This window comes from Dasypus novemcinctus (assembly GCF_030445035.2).
Source record: "Dasypus novemcinctus isolate mDasNov1 chromosome 8 unlocalized genomic scaffold, mDasNov1.1.hap2 SUPER_8_unloc_1, whole genome shotgun sequence".
Classification (NCBI taxonomy): Eukaryota; Metazoa; Chordata; class Mammalia; order Cingulata; family Dasypodidae; genus Dasypus; species Dasypus novemcinctus.
Genome location: NW_026688123.1, coordinates 2121874 through 2140912, shown reverse-complemented (window position 1 = coordinate 2140912; position 19039 = coordinate 2121874). Strand labels below are relative to the sequence as shown.

Here is a 19039-nt window from a genome sequence, read left to right as displayed (position 1 = left end):
AGGGACAAAGTAAGCTACCAGGAAATCAAAAGATAAAATAATCGTGTTAAGTAACACATTAAAAAGGGAAATCACAGAATATCTTTACGGACCGCAACAGCCTCTGGCCTACAGCAGACTCAGTTAAATAAATGACTAGATAAGTTATAACAATAATATGGTCTCACTACACAATGGGGTTTACCTGGCAGTGTTAAGTGCAGTGCTAGAAACGCCAGGGCTTCCTGTCGTAACTAGCAATCTGCCTCTTGCTAGGAGTCCCGGTTACTCTAGGCGCCTTAGAGGCTAATCCCCACAACCAATTTACAAAGCAGGTGCCGTGACTCCCGCGTGTGTCAGGAGGCCCCACGCACCAAAGGCCCACGGGAAAAAAGACGCGGGGAGCGGAATTCGCCCCGGCGAGGCTCCCAGAGAACGGCCCCCGCACGGCCTGGGGACTCGGCCCTCCTTCCCCACAGCCCTGGGATGGCCTCAGTGAGCCCGAAACGCGCGCGGGCTCACAGCGCTCAGCTCGGCAGTGGGAGGGACGCCAGGCGGCACCGGCAGGGGAGCAGGCGCGTGCGCAGCTCGCCCGGACCCCGGACCACCGACCCGAGGCGGCGGGCGGCGCGGGCCGAGGAACGCCATCGAGGGTCTCACCTGCGTCGAGTCCTCGCCGGCAAAAGACCCTCACCCGAGCAGACCCCAGCCGGGGACCCCGGGAGCCCGCACACATGGAGAGGCGCACATGCTCGGCATCCTGACCAATAGGAAGGTAGGCACGGTGGCCAATAGGAAACTCGGCCTGGAGGCGAGGCCAATCATGGCGCGCCGGAGGTGGGGAGATGTTCCCCCGGCCTCCCTGCCCGGCTCTCGGCCCTGGCTGCGGGCTGCGCCGACTGGGGGACTCCGGTGCGGCTCCTGCCAGCCAGCGTGAATGCCCCGGGCGCCGGGGTGGGGGGTGCGGCCCGCGGGATTTGGGGTTATTTCTTGCCGAGGAGGGACTTGGCAACCGGGGTCCCCTTCCCCTCTGCTCTTCAGATTCCCCCGAGTCCCCAGGGGAGCGTTAGGAGGTCGCCTCTTCCTCTTCTTTGGCATTTTGCTCTTTTCTTTCTTCTTCCACTGGGCAAGCTAGACCATTTTCCTTCCAAAATCTTAACCAATCACAGATCCGAGGGGTAACCAACACTTTAGGGCCCTTTAACCCTTTCTTTGTCCTGTCTGGGATTTTACAACTTTATCCGTTGGTCTTGTCGAGTAAATTTATTTGTAACCAAATGCAATTCCTTCCTTCAACCTGCATGTATGTACATAGGTGTGGGTAAGAGCAAGACTGTGCGTTTGAATCTCATCAACTACTTAACTTGCTGTGTAAGCGGGACTTCATTTTTCTCATCTGCTTTCCCTGTTATTACATTTTAGTGAAAAAGTTATTAAGCTTGTTTTTGTTTCTCTGCATGAGTTTCAAAAGAACTGATGAAGTTGGACAAGTCATGTTCTCCATGTATTTGACCATGTTTAGTTTTGTTTTAATTTAGGTATAGATCAGGAGGAGTTAAGAATCCAATGGCATGGCTTTAATCACCTTGTGGAGGAACCTTTGTCATTTGTTAGATTGTCTAGCACACAGAGCTGTGGCTGCTCTGAAACATCAACCAGCAAATCATGTTCACTAGGCAGCTGTCGGGGTGAGGGACCCAAAGGGTATCGGGAATGAAAGACAAAGAGAGATTGGGATCAGGGGTTCTGAGAGCATTGATTTCTCAAGCTCATCAGACAAGTTTATTAACATCAGGGGCTTCTTTATATACCCCAAGCAACCGTGAGAACCAGCAACTATTCTAGTTAACTATTCCCATAACTTTGTTAATGAAAACACAGTGCACAGTGGATAAGAGAGTAAATAAGCCTAAGATGTTCTATTATGTTATTGAAACAAGTATACTCATAAATCTTGCTGCCCAGGTTACTTGAGATATCAAGTCTGGGTTCTGCTGGAATGTTATGTTTCCCAGAGAGATTAGCCACCTGCATGTTCATCTCCAGGGACAGCATGACCGAGTGGTAAGAAAGTAACTTGCTACCATGGAAACAGCATGCCTTTGTTTTCCACATTGCCCCCTTTTTGTTTTAGTCAGGGTGGCTGTGCCTGTCTTAGGTTGCCCTCCTCTGAGAGTCTTACCCATCATTGACTACCAGTCAAGCGCTCTGACCACGGGGAATTATATCAGGGTTTTAGCAAGTACCAAATTATTAGCTTGTCCCATTGCGTCAACATGGTGCAGTCTTCGGCATACTTCTCGTCCCAGGCAAGCAACAACAGTGAGCAACAAGATTAACACACAAAATCCTATTCCTAATGTTGATAAAAAATGTTGAGACTTCCACCAATCTACTGGATTAAATTTATTAAAATGAGAAATTAAATCATTAAAGATATCTTTATCATCAGCTACATCAATTTGATTATGAGACATTTCTAATATTCTTTTTTAATTCTTCTATTTCTAATGACATATTACCTTTATGACCTATCAAATGATTTTTAATCTTTTCCCAATCAAACATAGAATTTTTATAAGCAAGTGGAGTAATAAAAAAGTTACTTTCATTCCAATCACATTTCAATCCTCTAAGTAAGTTTAAGTTATATACTTGATCTTCAAGATGTAAAACTGCTGATTCTAAATCACTAACTCTACTGTTTAATTCTTCATCAATATGTTCTTGACTATGCCATAAGTCACTAGCATTCTTATGCCATTCATACACGTATTGTTGAGTCTGCACCGTCTTATGCAAGGCTACAGTAGCTGTAGCAGCAGCTGCAATGGCACCAATCAGTCCTAGTATGCCAGCTATTATCAGTCCCACAAATTGCTTTGAGCACTTCAGGATTTCTCAAGCCATATGGAACAGCAGTTGACTCTCAGGTGACAATTGCCAAATTCAGTTCAGTCGCACTGGAATCCACACTCCTCGCTCCCTTCAAGCCATTGTAATGAAATCTCCATTCTGTAAAATATTCTCAGTCAAATAAGTATGCAAGGCCCCACTTTTATAAAATAGAGCATTCTTGGTTATAGTTAATTTTCCAACCACAAACACATAAGGATCTCTTACACATGCCTGAAGATGATGAATTTGATTTAAATGCAAATGCTGACCATACTTACTATTATTCCCAATCCATTCTATAGTAGGAGCTATTTTTAGAAAAACTTTCCATAAGTTCCTTTGAATATGTATAGATGTAACATTACACCATGGAGAAGGGATCCATTTCCCTTTCTGTTTCCAAACACTATTATTTTTAGTAAAATTTATTTTTTCATCATGATTTAAGGATTCATGAAATGGATATTGCATATTACTAATTTATGGTCCTTTACTATTTAGACCATACCAAATAAATCTGTCATTATATGGAGAGGGTCTCCCCATTGGGGCACTCTCCCACACTATTCCATAGGAATCATTAAAAACGACAGATCCTCTTCCTATATGGCACTCTTGCCATCCTTCTTTAGCCCTACTGTCTTTTTGTGGACAATCATAAGTAGGATTTTTAGTCATGATTAAATTGTAAGAGGGAAATAAAGTCACAATAAACTGATTATATTATTTTTAAAGATAATTATGGCCCAATTTTTAACATACATCCAGGAAGTATGGTTACCAATGAATAAGGGTCGATAATCAAATGGTAGTATGAGATTATAGATTCTTTGTCCTTCCTCATAGGGTTTAATTGACAATCGATCATCAATTGGTCCAGGGAATATATGGGTCTTATTCAGATATATATGAAAGAATAGATCTTTTCAGGTTAACACTCTAAGTAATGGGTGGTTAGGTATATAGGCCCAATAAGTGTAATTACTGGCAGCTTCTTTATTACTTACAATCACCATCATCAGAAGTTGCAGGAGACCCCATCTCTTCATTATGGGGTTTAATCCTCTTCACAGGTAGCCATATTTGTTCTCCATTTTCTGAAATGACAAGAGCATAGCCTCACCCGCCTACTTTGATCCTGCCTTTTTTCCATTCATTGCTTAAAATATCTTTCCAGAATATTGGTTGATCTTCATTTCTGATGTCCACTGTAGATGTTTGACATTTTCCAAAGTGACATTTCACAGGTGTCAATGAATTATAAACATTAAGAAAATTTAAAGTAAATAAAGCTTTTGCCAATTGATCTTTTGGTGTTATAATACCATCATCTCCCCCTTTATGTTTTAAAAGCATAGTTTTTAGGGTATGATGGCTGCATTCAACTATGGCTTGACCTGTAGGATTATAAGGAATACCAGAAACATGTTTTATGGCATATATAGAACAAAAAGAAGTAAAAGACTTACTTATGTAAGAAGGACCATTATCAGTTTTAATTTTCAAGGGGCATCCCAACACAGCAAAAGCAGACCACAAATGGGAAGGAACATGATGAAAATGTTTACCACTTTGTGCAGTAGCCCACAAAAAATGAGAGAAAGTATTAATGCAAACATGGACATATTATAATTTACCAAATGATGGTATGTGAGTAACATCCATCAGCCACAGCTGATTAGGAGCCAGGACTCTGGGATTAGTCCCAGCCTGAAAAGGCACTGTAGTTAAGGGTCCACAGGTGGGACAGGTACAAATAATTTCTTGAGCTTTATGTTTTGTTAATTGAGGAAATTTATGTCTAAGTCCTTTAGTGTTAATATGAGTTAATGCATTATATTTATTGGCATCCTGCAAACATCCTACTAATAAATCCGCTCTTGCATTATTTACTGTCATAGGACCAGGCAAAGAGATATGAGAGCATATATGCATAATGTAAATAGGATGCTGTTTTAACCTAATAAGATGTTGCAAGTCAGTGAAAAGTTGAGATAACTCATTAGTAATAAAAATATGAGCTGTTTCAATATGACTTACAGTTAAACATATTCAGAGTCAGAGACAATATTCAAGGGCTTTTGAAACATTTGAAACCTTAATGATGGCTGAAAGCTCTGTGTGTTGAAGGTTGGGCTATGCACATAGCCCTGAAAAGCACTGCAAAAGTCTATTGTTGGGTTTTTTACAGATAGAAGAATGCAGCTGGCTTGACTTGTTTAAGAAGACACTAAAGAAAGTCTTAGCAAGTTTTAAAACAAAGTGATAGCAGCACAGCTGGACATTAACTTTTTGCAACAAACTAGCAGTGTTTAGGTTTGCTGCATACTATAGTGTTGTTACTTTAATCTATGATAAGAGGTTGTTTTTGTGACACATACTCTTTTATAATAATTAAAACCATAATTAACCATATTGTACTTCTCTTTAATATTTTGCTGAAATATTGGTAACTTTATATACTCTTAAGCATTCATAGGAACCCCTTACTCACACAACCTTAATTAACAGAGGGTTAAAGGAAAGAAGAAACTTGTTAATTTTATAACACTTTTAAACACCTTCTATTCGACTTATAACAAATTAAATGAACTTAACTATTACTTTAATTTTTCTTTCAAGGTAAAAGAACAAATCTCTTATAATTAGTTTGGAATAAAAGGCTATTTTTCAGGATTTGATTTTGAGAAAGCAGATTTGAATGTTATGTCCTTTTAATAGAGACAAAACTTTCCCTTTTTTGAACACTGAGGAAATGATAAGGTTAAAGCACAAGAAGCTATTTTGATAAAACAGACTTTCTTTGTATACTGATTATTCAGGAAACTTTTACCAAAACAGATTAATGATTTGAGAGGCTTTGAGAAAGAACAAAATTTTGACTTTACATTAGTATACTACTTGATACTAAACCTTTTAAAATTTTATAGATAGACCCATTAAATTTTATTTAACTTTAATCATAAAAATTTCTATTCTACGAATCTTCTACATTTTTAATATTCATTTAGGTTTTGGTCCACACTCTTTCTCATTAATTAATCATTTTATCTTAGGACAAAATTATTTCCTGTTTCTTTAATAATAAAAACACATTCCATATAGCCCACATATGAAGTTATCAAGTAAACTTCTTATAACATAATACCGCCAATACTAAACAAGCTTGTTAAAATAATAAACTTTTCTTCACTTTAAAGACTTAGTAGCATGCAATATCAGAAACAGTTTCCTAGAAGCAAGTTGTCAAGGGAGGCTGGCTGCAGCCAAGCTTTCCTGTTATAAAATTACCTTTTATTATTATTATTAATTCAGGTTTGTTTAATAATGACCTTTTGGAATTAGCCACTTAAACACTTTAATTTAAACAATGCTTCATAAGTCTTTTTATAATTATTTATAATCATATAGACTATAATTATATTATTTTAAGACAAATTTTACCTTCACAGAACACATTTCCTTACTTAAAGTTACCACAATACCTTTTACAACTTGCTACATGCATTTAAGTTCCAAGAGTTCATGAAAATTAGCCATCCTACTTTAGGACAAAACACACTTTTTAGAAAAAACTTATTAAATTTCAGTCAGCATTTCCACAAACTTTTAATCTTTAATATTCATTTAAGTTTTACATCCTTCATATTATCCTGTGAAGAAAAATAAGCTATTCATTTCAATCTAGGCAAGAACAACTTTTTATAAATAGACTTATAGTAATTTTGTTAGTCAAGACTTACAATTTTTATCATTGTAGAGATCTTATTAACATTTAAACTTAAGTATTAATATAAGTGCTTATTTAATTTTTGGCCATTTGAATAGAGCTCTTTTTTTTTTTAAGTTTTATTAATTTATATTACCATCCGGAGGTATCAAAATATACACTGACATTGAACAAACAGACAGACACAAAACAATTACAACACATTAACAGAAACATACAGTTTGGAATTAACTCATAATTCTTACTTTCTTGGTGTAGCTGTTTTTAAGTTCTTATTAAGATTTCTTCTGGAATCCATGTTGCCTGTAACATGCAAGCTTGTACTTGGAAACATTTTTATTAGTTACCAGCAATCAGTTAAGATAACTTGAGCAGCATAATGTAGCTAAGCTCTTATTTAGCAGTTTAGACAGACCGTTAACACACATTTTTGTATTATTATTCTGTAAGACTATACTGAGACTTGAAGTTCAGGAGTAAACTATTGATTTAAAACTGAAAATTCCTTTTTAAACCTTGATAAAAATTTTGTACTAATTTTATTATCTTGGTTAATAAGCCCAATCAGAATTAGCATGGAAACATGGCTTAACTCTATTAACCCCCACTAGCCCACAGCTACATTGTCATGTAGACAGCAGGGGGTTTGCTGAGTTGCTGCCAGAACAGTTTCCTTATCTTAGTTAACACTTTAACAGAGAGTTTTCTTACAAGCCTGATTTCACTAACAAGGACTTTGTTTAGTATCTTTGCCCATTTTAAATCTTTCAGTAGTTTAAAAGGTATTGGCTCAGGATGAAACTCGACACCCCCTTGCAAATTATTTGTATCTGGTGGTATGGCATTTAATGTTACGGGGAAAGCAGATAATAATTGTTTAACATAAGGCAAAGCATCAGCATCATCTGAAAATATTTCTAATTTAGTCTTAGTAACAGAAAGCAATTCAGTAGGTGCAGAGGATTGTACTGGATACACAGAAGATATTTCATTAGGACACTTCCCTGAGCTTTTATTGATGAAAGGGTTAATATCAGGATGAGGGAAAAAACCTGATGGTTCCCCATTCATCTCAAGCTCCTGTTCTTGTTCCAATTTACTTCTTTCATTTCAAATTTACTTATGGGCTTAGAAAATATAGTAATTTCATCTTTCTCTCCTTCTTTAGACTGGAAAGGATCTAAGGCTGCTGCAATTTGTTGTCCTAAAGCCCACACCGACAGGGGTATAGTTTTTCTTTTCTGGTATGCTCTAAGTGGTGCCTTCATTACTTGTTTCCTTGTGGCTGAAACCAATAACAGGGTTTTTGTACTAGAGCAAAAAGTTGAAGTAAATTAGCAGTTTTTACTGAGACTCAGACAGTATTTAAAAGAGATTTTAGTACCTGTGAATATTCTTCCATCTGTCCTGGTTGATTACCCATACCCTGATGCTAGTGGAAAACAGGATTAATTAAAATTCTTACCACTGTGTGGTCAGACTCGAGTCACCCTTTGATGGATGCCACAACCTTTCAGGAAGGTTTTCAGTTCCACGTTCCTGATACTGTTGTGGAAGAATCTCTGCTGCAGTCACTACTTCAGGCCTCACATTGGGTGCCAAATGTCGGAGTGACAGACCCGAAGGGTATCGGGAATGAAAGACAAAGAGAGATTGGGATCAGGGGTTCTGAGAGCATTGATTTCTCAAGCTCATCAGAGAAGTTTATTAACATCAGGGGCTTCTTTATAAACCCCAAGCAACCGTGAGAACCAGCAACTATTCTAGTTAACTATTCCCATAACTTTGTTATTGAAAACACAGTGCACAGTGGATAAGAGAGTAACTAAAGCCTAAGATGTTCTATTATGTTATTGAAACAAGTATACTCACAAATCTTGTTGCCCAGGTTACTTGAGATAGATCAAGTCTGGGTTCTGCTGGAATGTTATGTTTCCCAGAGAGATTAGCCACCTGCACATACATCTCCAGGGACAGCATGACCCAGTGGTCAGAAAATAACTTGCTACCATGGAAACAGCATGCCTTTGTTTCCCACAGGCAGCCAAAGTGCATCCATGTCCATTGCTCTTTTCACAACAGTCCACACCTTTCAGGATCAGGTTCCATCATGCCTGTTGTAAAAAGTTCCATTCAGAAAATGGAAATGACCCCCATCCAGTTGGTGAACCAATGTTTTCTCAAGTACATGATTGGCACAGGCTGGAAAAAAAATACTGAAAACATGGAAGAACATATTTTACAGGAAACTAAGCAACTTCACATCATCAGAAGAGGTGTTACACTTTATGAGCACATTGGGCACTCTGCCTGATATTGTGGCAGCAAGAGCTTTGCAGTGCATTTGTGAAGTGGAAAAAAAAGATGGCCACAGTAGGCTGCCAAAAGAAATCTTAGAGAATAACATCTTCAAAGCTTTATGCTCTCAGTTCGAACAGGAACCCTCACATTTGTCAAACACTGGCTTAGTGACTGCTTTGCAAGCTCTGCTTCTGTTGCATGCGAATCCTCAAAGTGCCTTGTTAGTGAGCCTGGTAGTAGAATGCTAAAGTCATCTCAGAAAGGGTGGCCTGGAAGTTCACAATCTCTTTATTCTTGGCGAAATGCTGATTAAACTGCAAAGTCAGGTTGTGCAACAGTAGAACTGATTCTACGTCAACTGCAAGATGAAAATTTGGAAAAATTTACTGCTAAGGATATGGTGGCCCTTTAGAGAATACTCCAGGCATGTCTTGAAAAAGCAGATCAGCTCCAGATGTTTTAAATAAGATGAAAAACTCTTCTCTGTCAGCAGTTTCCAAATGAGTCCTACATGGAGTAGCCAAGTGCTCAGTGCCTTAGTGGTATTTGATCAAACTCAGGCACTTCATCTGGTCATAAAATTGGGTAAATATGCTGTCAGGCATTTCTCTAGTTTCACTAATGAAGTGCTAAATAAAGTCTTAGAGGCTTTCATATACTTTGGGCACACTGACAGATTTTTTACAAAAGCCCTGGAGCAACACATAGCTGTACTTTGTCTTTCTTGAATCCTAAAATTGTCAGCAAAATTATGGAATATTGCAGTAGAAGACTCATTCTTTCAAAGCCTATCTTGGGTACAGTGGCAGAAAATTTTGTTTGCCAGTCAGAAAAGTTTTCACTTACTCAGATTTTTGTGTTAATTGAACCATTTGGAAAACTCAGTTATTTACCACCAAATGCCTCTGCTTTATTTAAGAAGCTAGAAATATTCTTCACACATTTCAATTATTTTCCACCCAAAGTACTACTGAAACTTCTCCATTCATGTTAGCTTATTGAATGCCATCAAGTCAAATTTATGGCAAAAATGTTTAATCCTTATTTTCTTCAGTGGCTGCAAGGTGAGTTCGTTATAATATCTGAGAGTAGAAAAAGGAACTTGTGATGCTTTCAGGTCTGTGCACCTTTTATATTGAGCAATTCTATGCCTTTATTTCCTTCCCTAGTAATCCAAAGAAAAGGTCTGACATGACAGGCTATAAACCCAGGTTAAAGAATGCTAGAGCATCTGATAGAGGGAGGAAAACAGCTTTGGATCCTGCTGCCCTAGCTAAGGAGTTGTGTTCTTGTGGGGATATGGTGATTGTGAAGCTCGGTAATATGCTGTAGATTGAGAGCAATTCTAATCCTTTGAGAGGATGGCATTGTTCATCTTAAGTATGCCACATTTCTGGATCTCTGTACTTAAAGGAGATTTCCACTAATCCACTAAGAGAAGTTAGGAGCTTGGGTTCTAGAAGTCAAAATGAGATGTCACTGGTTAATCAAGAGGGCATCATTCTAACAAGTTCATTTTCTAGTGTCACTTAAAAATCTATCACACTTCTGGAGTGAATGAATGAATTAGTGCTGTGTGTCCATGATTGTTTTCATTACATGTATCAAAATTCAGATGTAACTGATTGAGATGCTTTTTATTTCAGGTGAAGAATCATATGTGGATGGATTGAGTCTGGCACAACTGACACAACTGAACTTACACTGAGTCCTAAAATGTCCTTTCTATAAGGTAAAAACACAAAGTATATGCCATTATTTCACTGAAGGTGAACAGTTTTCTTGTACCCCTTCTGAAAACTAAGTTGCTTCTCTTTTGACCTATCTCCATAACCTTATTAAAAGGGACAACTTACATTTACTTGGAATTAGGTGTGACAGCTAGCCTTTTCTTTGATAAACTGACCCCATTCCTGTCTTGCCCTATAGGACCAATTCCTGCTATATGAGATTTCTAGACAGTTTCAAGTGTTGAAGGTGTATGATTCAAGTTTCAAGTGTTGAAGGCATATGATTAGTACTCCTTGATTCACTTTGAGGGTTTTAAAGGGTTTTAGAATGCACAATAGCCATTTGATTTTTAAAAAGTCTGAATCTCTGAACTCTACAAATCCTAATTATTTTTGAGTGCATTTTTAAGCCAAGTCAGAAATTTCACTCCTCTCTGGTAGAGTTTTGTTTAGGTGGTGTCTGTGCTATAAAGATTCACTCTTGTAGCCTTTACAGCACACCTTTTTTGTGTGATCAGAAATACTGTCAGGAAGCAGACTTGGCCCAGTGGTTAGGGCATCTGTCTACCACATGGGAGGTCCACGGTTCAAACCCCAGGTCTCCTTGACCCATGTGGAACTGGCCCATGCACAGTGCTGATGTGCGCAAGGAGTGCCATGCCACTCAGAGGTGTCCACTGCATAGGGGAGCCCCACATGCAAGGAGTGAGCCCTGTAAGGAGAGCCTCCCAGCACAAAAGAAAGTAAGAAAGTGCAGCCTGTCCAAGAATGGCACCACACACACAGAGAGCTGACACAACAAGATGATGCAACAAAAAGAAACACAGATTCCTGGTGCTGCTGATAAGGGTAGAAGCAGTCAGAGAAGAACACACAGTGAATGGACACAGAGAGCAGACAACTGGAGAAATTTAAAAAAAAAAAAGAAATAGTGTCAATAGACTTTGTCATCCTCTGCTTTTTCCTCTAAATTTGACTCAGGGTCACATTCCACAATGCCAAAGCATATGAAGATAAACATTAAAATTAGTTAACCCCAACCACCTCAATTCCATGAAATAATAAAATTGTAACTATGCCTTCTATGCCAAACATACACAAATATATAAACCAATTTTCTTTTTGTTGGGTGACGCTATTCGCATTACTCTACAATTTACTGTTATGTCCAATATATCATAGGCCTTCCTCGAGGCCAATGTGTGTGGATCAAATATGTTCTTTTTCAAAGTGGTGTAGTATTTTATGGGGCTTACTCACCTGTTCCCCAGCTTATAGACTTTCAAGTTCATTCCACTTTTGGTCCCTCAGCAGTCTTTTGGTAACACCCTTGCATGTCATTCTCCTGGGGCCCATGTTCCTTTAATCTGCAGACTAGAGTGCTAATAGTGAGACTACTGGTATAATGTCAGTAGATAGTGACTCTGAGAGGTAGATGTCATGTCTCCCCAGCAGTGAGTAAAAGTGGCTGTGTCTCCCCTACCTCCCCTGCACAGTGTTGTTAGTTCCTTTAGCTTTTGCCACTCACTTCAGTGGAAAAGGGCATCTTGTCACTTGTTTAAATTGCATTTAAATGAACAATAATGAAGTTGAGTATTTTATCAAATGTTTATTGGCCATTTGTGTTTCCCAAGAATTGTCTTCCTGCTCCCTAACTCATCTTTCTATTGGGTTGTTTGTGTTTTTAAGTTTTGCATGACCAAATCTACCCCTCTTTTAATGGCTACTGACTTTCCCATCGTACATAAGATTATTTCACCAAATATGTGTTAGTACAAATATTTCACTAATTTTTCCCCATTGGATCTTTACAAGTTCAGTTCCAGACCACTGCAATAAAGCAAGTTATATGCATGTTTTGGTTTCCCAGTGCATGTATTCTACAGTCTTTTAAGTATGCAGTAGCATTATTTTTATTTTTAAATGTATATACTTCAATTAAAAATTGACACAATCCTGCCATGGCCCACTGGGTGGACTGGGGGAGAGTGTAAACTACAATGTAAACCACTATTCATGTGGTGCAGCAGTGCTCCAATCATATTCACCTAATGCAGTGAATGAGCCATGATGATGACAGAGGTTGTTAATGTGGGAGGAGTGGGCCAAGGGGGGTGGGAGCTATATGGGGACCTCATATTTTTTTAATGTAACATTAAAAAAATTTAAAAAGGGACACAGGTGAAGTGAGCATGTGCTGTTGGAAAATTGGCACTGATGGGCTTGCTTGACACAGGATTGCCACAAACCCTCAGTTTATTAAAAAAAAACAACAACCAGTATGTGCAAAGTGCAATAAAGCAAAACTCAGTAAAAGGAGATAGGCCCATAGTCTGATGTTTGGTAGGAGTTTAACTGTTCTTTTCTAGGGAGACAACCAATTTTCCAGCACTACTTATTCAATAGCTATACTTTATTTACTGAACTGAGATGTCTGTTTTATCATTTTTTCTTGGATTAAAAAATTTAACTGAGTCCTTCAGGTCCTTAAAGCTGTTCTGAGAGTTTCAGAGATATTTCATGAACTTGACAGCATTGCTGTGATGTTTATTTTTCTTTTTTACAGTGACTACTTTTAAAACACATTTTAAAGATATTTTGAGCTGTTAGACTTGAGCTATAACAAGGATATTTTTCATTGCCATTTGAAGGAAGATATCTGTCCTAAGTCCTGGAAAAATATCATGTGTTAAAGTAATTTTGTATCAAACATTTATACATGGGTAACTTACTACCTTCAATTTATTCTCTGGCTTTGTCTTATTTTTCTCTCTCATGTTTGTATATATGATTTTTAGGGTCCCAAACTTCTTCCTAAATATCAAGTGAAATCATTTCTTACTTTATGCCATTCCCTTGAGACCCCTGTGGATTTTCACCTTCATAAATCTGTGGTGATTGGATTGGTTGACCTTTTAGAAGCAAGATCCTACTTTGCTTCCAAAGTGTTAACACCCCATTGGTACACAATTGGTAAGTAGTAGGGGGTTTGTTACAGAACCTCAGTGGTTGTATTCTGTTTGAGAGATAGGTGGAGCTTAGTAGCCATAGAATACAAATGGAATCTTCCCTTGTTTGCATGAGGCTATAGAGTGTAGATGGTAGAATATAGAATATAGACTGTATTTAAATCCAGCTTGCCACAGATTAGCAGAATGTCTTTCCACAGTGTATTTGCCCTTTTTAGGCTTTTTCTGTTTGCTTCCATCTGTAAAACATGGGTAAGAAGAATATTTACCTCAAAGACCTATAGCAAGAGGGAATAAATGAGGGGATAATACAATGAGTGCTTGTGACTGTTTAGCTGCTCTTATATTCTAGGTCTGCACTGTCCAGTATAGTAGCCACTAGTGCAGATGGCTACTTAAATTTAAATTAAACTTAAGTAAAATTTATAATTCATTTCTCTAGTTGTATATCACATTTCAAGTGCTCCAAAGCCTCCATAGCTGGTGGCTACCACATTAGCACAGATGTAAGCACATAAATCATCCCAGAAATAGCTACTGGAAAGTACTATGAGTCCAAAGTCCTTCCTTCCATGAATTAAAAAAAAAAGTCATCTCAAAGAGGACCATCTCTGATAGTGATGTGGGCTATGGGTGGGAGGCTCTTAACCTTAACCTAAGTTGTCTGTCCTGACTTGTGGGTGTGGAATGGTAAGAGGCTGCAGTCCTGCCCTTGGTGACCGTGGCAATGATCCAGTCCCAGGAAACAGTTTAACAATGCAAAGTCTATAAACTTTAAATATTCAGGGAAAATGCAAACCAAATGTGCTAAAAGCTTATCTAGAATGTATGAAGTCCATGCTAAAAGCTTACCTACCATGTGGAAGATATATGCTAATTCAAACCTATTGAGAACTGAAACAAAAGACCTTTTGGCCTTTCCTCTCTGTATAAAAGGGACTCAAAAATCTTATTCAGGGTTCAGGATTGAAACAGAAAGCTCCTGAGTACAACTGGCCATCAGTAAACCATTTTTCCTTCTCAAAATCATTCCTGAGTCCTGGCCTTTCTATATACAAATAATTGAACCTCTCTCAAATTCTACAACAATAGTGTTCCTGGATTTTATTTAGGTTCTTGGCTATGCTGCAGAAATGAATTTCAAGAGCATGCCAAGTGAGTTAGGCCAGTAATTATTCAGGTAGGGAGGAAAGAGAAATGGGAGAAAATAACAGAGCAAAGGTCCCAAGTAGAGAGTAAGGGGGTGAAAAAGGATAAAGAGGGCTGATTTACAAGCTATAATTCCCCATTATAGATTATATATGCCCAGGTTTACTTGCATGGCCATGTGGCAGAGGAAAAATGATGAGATTGGCACACAGAGGGCAGGAACAGGTCCAGAGGCAAGAGAGCAGAGTGAGAGAGTGCTTAGGCCTCGTCTGCTTTATAAACTATTAAATATTCCACCCCTTTGCTAATGGCAGGGAAGAGGTTCCAGCTGTTTGCTATTTTGATTGATTATCCCACCTATCAATCCCCCAGGGAAGACCCAATGATAAAGTCCTTGGGGAATATCTGGGGCTTTCCTTGTTCCCAGAAGAAGTCTTTGTTCTGGATTGCAGAATCCTGGGGGTGGGGACCTTCCAGCAGCCATCTTAGGGGTTACTGATGCCCATGTGGACTCTGCCAGGTTCCAGATTTGTCTATTAATTCCCTATCTTACTAGACTGTTTCAGTAGGCTTCAGATGGTCAGGTGTTCAGCCTCTGCTCTCTCAACCCTTTCTACAGTAGGAATGGCATACACTAGAGGACTGGGAAGGGAACTCCAGCCATGCCCCTTGACCACGTGTCACAGTTGTGGGAGGTATGTTAGCTGTTGGGAGGTGCTGGAAGTGATGGGCGTGTTGAGCTCCTTAGGTGTCTAATTTTGCTGAACTTAGAGGATTTTCTTCACTGTCTGAACTGAAGGTGTGCCACCATTTGTAAGGATGAGGAGAAGGTGCGTGGTTCCTACTGCACCCCTGCTAACTTGAGGACCTACTCCTTAGCACAGGAAACCTCCCGAATTTCAGGCATATGCACTTGTTCTTGAAGCCAACTGAGTGAACATCCTCACCTTCATTTGGTTGTGGTCATTACTTTGCAGCCTTCAGTCCTATTGATAAATACAGTTTGGAAGAAATCAAAACAGAACAAAGAAGTAAAGGAAGATAGTGTTTGTGAGGGTGTAACATGAAGACCTTTTTCCTCTCTTCTCTCACCAGATATTGAAACTAAATTAGATAAAGAAGGATTTGTACAGACTTCAGCTCCTACACTCTGATTTATTGGACTTACCCCACTCAGCTAACATGGAGTTGAAGAAGGTCAACCACCACACCATGGAGCCTAGAGTGCCTACAACTGAAAGCAGGAGGATTGCATCCAGTATCCATGTGGAATCTAAGCCCCCACTTGACATAGATGTGCAATGGGACACAACCAATCCAATGTCCACAGAGAAAATGTGGCATTGGTGTGGGAAGGGTGGCCATGGTGGCTGCTAGGTGCAGGGAATGGGAGGAAGAGATGAGATGTGGAGGTGTTTTTGGGACTTGGAGTTGTCCTGGGTGGTGCTTCATGGACAACTACGGGACATTGTAGATCCCCCCAGGGCCCACTGGATGGAACGTGGGAGAGTGTGGGCTATGATGTGGACCATTGACTATGGGGTGCAGCAATGCCCAGAGATGTACTTAACAGGTGCAATGGATGTGTCATGATGATGGAGAGAGTGTTGCTGTGGGGGAAGTGGGGGGTGGGGGCGGTGGGGTTGAATGGGACTTCATATTTTTTGAATGTAATATTTTTTTTTAAATGAATAAAAAATTAAAAAAAGAAAGGATTTGTATTATCATTTACAGTTGATGAAGATGTACACAAAAGGTAAATAAACTGTTTTGGTTTTTATGTTACAAGACCTTTTGAGGTGAAGAGGCAAGGATCTTTTTCTTTTTCTTAAAAGGGTGAGAAAAATAGATGATTCTGGAAATTAAAACTACTTTTCAGGATATGTTTTTTGGAAATTCCTTGTAATATTTTATAAACAGCATCATTAATAAAGCTGAGTACTTTTTTAGTAGACTAAAGAATAACATTCATGATTGATGTGAATGTATTGGCCATTAGGAATAGCCAAATCCCAAGTAAACTTTGGCAACAAAATAATAAGAATATTTAGGTTGTTTTTAAAAATGTTTCTTTCTCTTTGATTTTTTTTCAGAATAGCACTATCCATTGATGGCCCCAAAAGATTTTGTTTTAACAGCAAAAATTTACTAGGAAAAGCTGTTAAACAATGGCTCCTCCAATTACTTGGTTATCAAGTTGTCCAGGTATGGTTCCAATTCCCCACCCCCAAGTAATCTCTAATTCAGACTTGCTTTTGCCAGAGTCCTAAGTAGTCTGCTAGCCCAGGGGGACAAGAATCTTATATCTCTAATTTAAATACCCACTTTGTTAATTAGGCTTTTCAGGATACTTGATTTTTTAAATAAATCTTTGGCTTATATTTTGAAATACAGAATTTTCAGACCTTCAGTTTTCCAAAAGCAGAGCATACCTATATTCTTCATAAACTATGCTCAACTCTGCTTTTAGAGTTGCTAGATTATTGGAATATGATGTAAGGGTAAGAGTGGACAAGGTGACTCACTAAACCTAGTATCTTCATCACTACCTAATGCCTAAGACCTTATTATTTCCTTTGTAAGTTACTTAATAAGGCATTATGATGATGAGTGACTAGAGAGTTTCCCCAGTTCTCTAAGGTATCAGTGCTAGTCTGCTCCCTGGTTTCCTCTCTGGCTTACTCTTCTCCAGTTCTTCTTGCACATCCCCAGATTAATCTTCTGAAAACTCTCATCAATCAATCTGTGTCCAGAACCTTGTTTCTTTCCTGCTCACAGGAACCTCCTCTGCTCTGCTGTTCAGGACCCCTTGCAGGCCACACCTTGTTTACCATCCCTTCCCCCACTGCCCCAGCCCACTCCATTTTCTCTTGCCTTGCTCCTTTGCCCAGGTGCCCCTTCTCCCTCCATACAGCATCTCCCCATGACTAAATTCTGTCCATTCAGTAGCACCAAACTCAGGTCTCTTCTTTCCCTACAACCTAAAACCCCAACTCCCTCTGAGGGTGGAGTGCTGCTTTTCTTCACACACTCTCCTTTGGCTTCTTTACTTCAAGTATTTATTGTGTCCTTGAGGACAGGAATTGTGTTTGATCCTTCTTTAAATATCCCTCTTATTTAGCCAACAAATATTTATTGAGCCCTTTTATGTGCTAGGCACTGTTCTGGGCTCTGGGAGTACCTGTATAAGATAGCTGTGACTTTGCCCTCAAGGAGCTTTCATTCTTGTGGGTGGCAAGGGTTGGGGAGCAGGTTGTTAGAGACCAACAATTTCAACACCATAATTTCAGTTGTGAAGGATTATAATAGGCAGTTTCTTTTTTCTTTCTTCTTCCCTTAACACATTCCCTTTCATGAGGTGGAGATGCTAAAGTCAAGGCTTGAATTGGTGGAATATTTATAAAGAAAATTGTTTTCTCAAAACCCTGGGGTTCAGTGCTGACAAGAAGGAATAGTGACTTCAGAACTCAGATCATGAAAGAAGTTGGATTTTTACGGGACTCAGTATAAAAAGAGCTTTATTTGTGAATTAGCCAATTTGCAGAATTATGGACTATTAGGCAATCTGAAAAGGGTCTGCCCAGGTCTTATAGAGACATGGAAGGAGCCTTTATTTTCCTTATTCTGTGTATACCAAGTGTCAGTGATTGATTTAAAATTAAAGTTCAATTTAATACTAATATCATAGATACTTGATTTTATATGTCAAACAGAATTTTGATCAAGTACAATAAATGAGTATAATGAATATTTTTAAATCTGTCGTCTTGTAACAGTTATCTGCTAAATGAAAATAGTATGCTCTTTTAGAGACATTCATTTCCTCTTCTTACAAATATATGAAATGTTTTCTCCCATTTCCTAATGTACTTTGTTAGCAGATGTAGTGTATGGGGAGGAGTAGCAAAACACAAACAGATAACAGCACTTTGGATTATTATAACATTTATAATTATAGAATTATACAGAAATAATCCTTAAATAAAATATAGGGAAGCAGATATGTCTCAAGTAGCTGGGCTCCTACCTACCATGTGGTAGGTCCTGGGTTCAATTCCCAGTGCCTCCTAAAGAAGATGAGCAACATAGCAAGCTGACAGTACTAGCTGGCTTGGTGAGCTGATGCAACAAGGTGACGCAGTGAGCTGATACAACCAGATGATGCAGTCAGATGATGCAACCAAGAGACACAGCAAAGAAATGAGACATAAATGGAGCAGAAGTGGCTCAAGTGTTGAAGTACCACCTTCCCACATGGGAGGCCCCAGGTTTGGTTCCCAGTG

General features: G+C 38.9%; 1 pseudogene; it reads left to right on the top strand.

Moving 5' to 3' along the window:
* The first annotated feature begins 1550 nt into the window (after nucleotides 1-1550).
* On the top strand, nucleotides 1551-18198 carry LOC105744502 (FAST kinase domain-containing protein 3, mitochondrial-like; annotated as a pseudogene).
* Nucleotides 18199-19039: the final 841 nt, after the last annotated feature.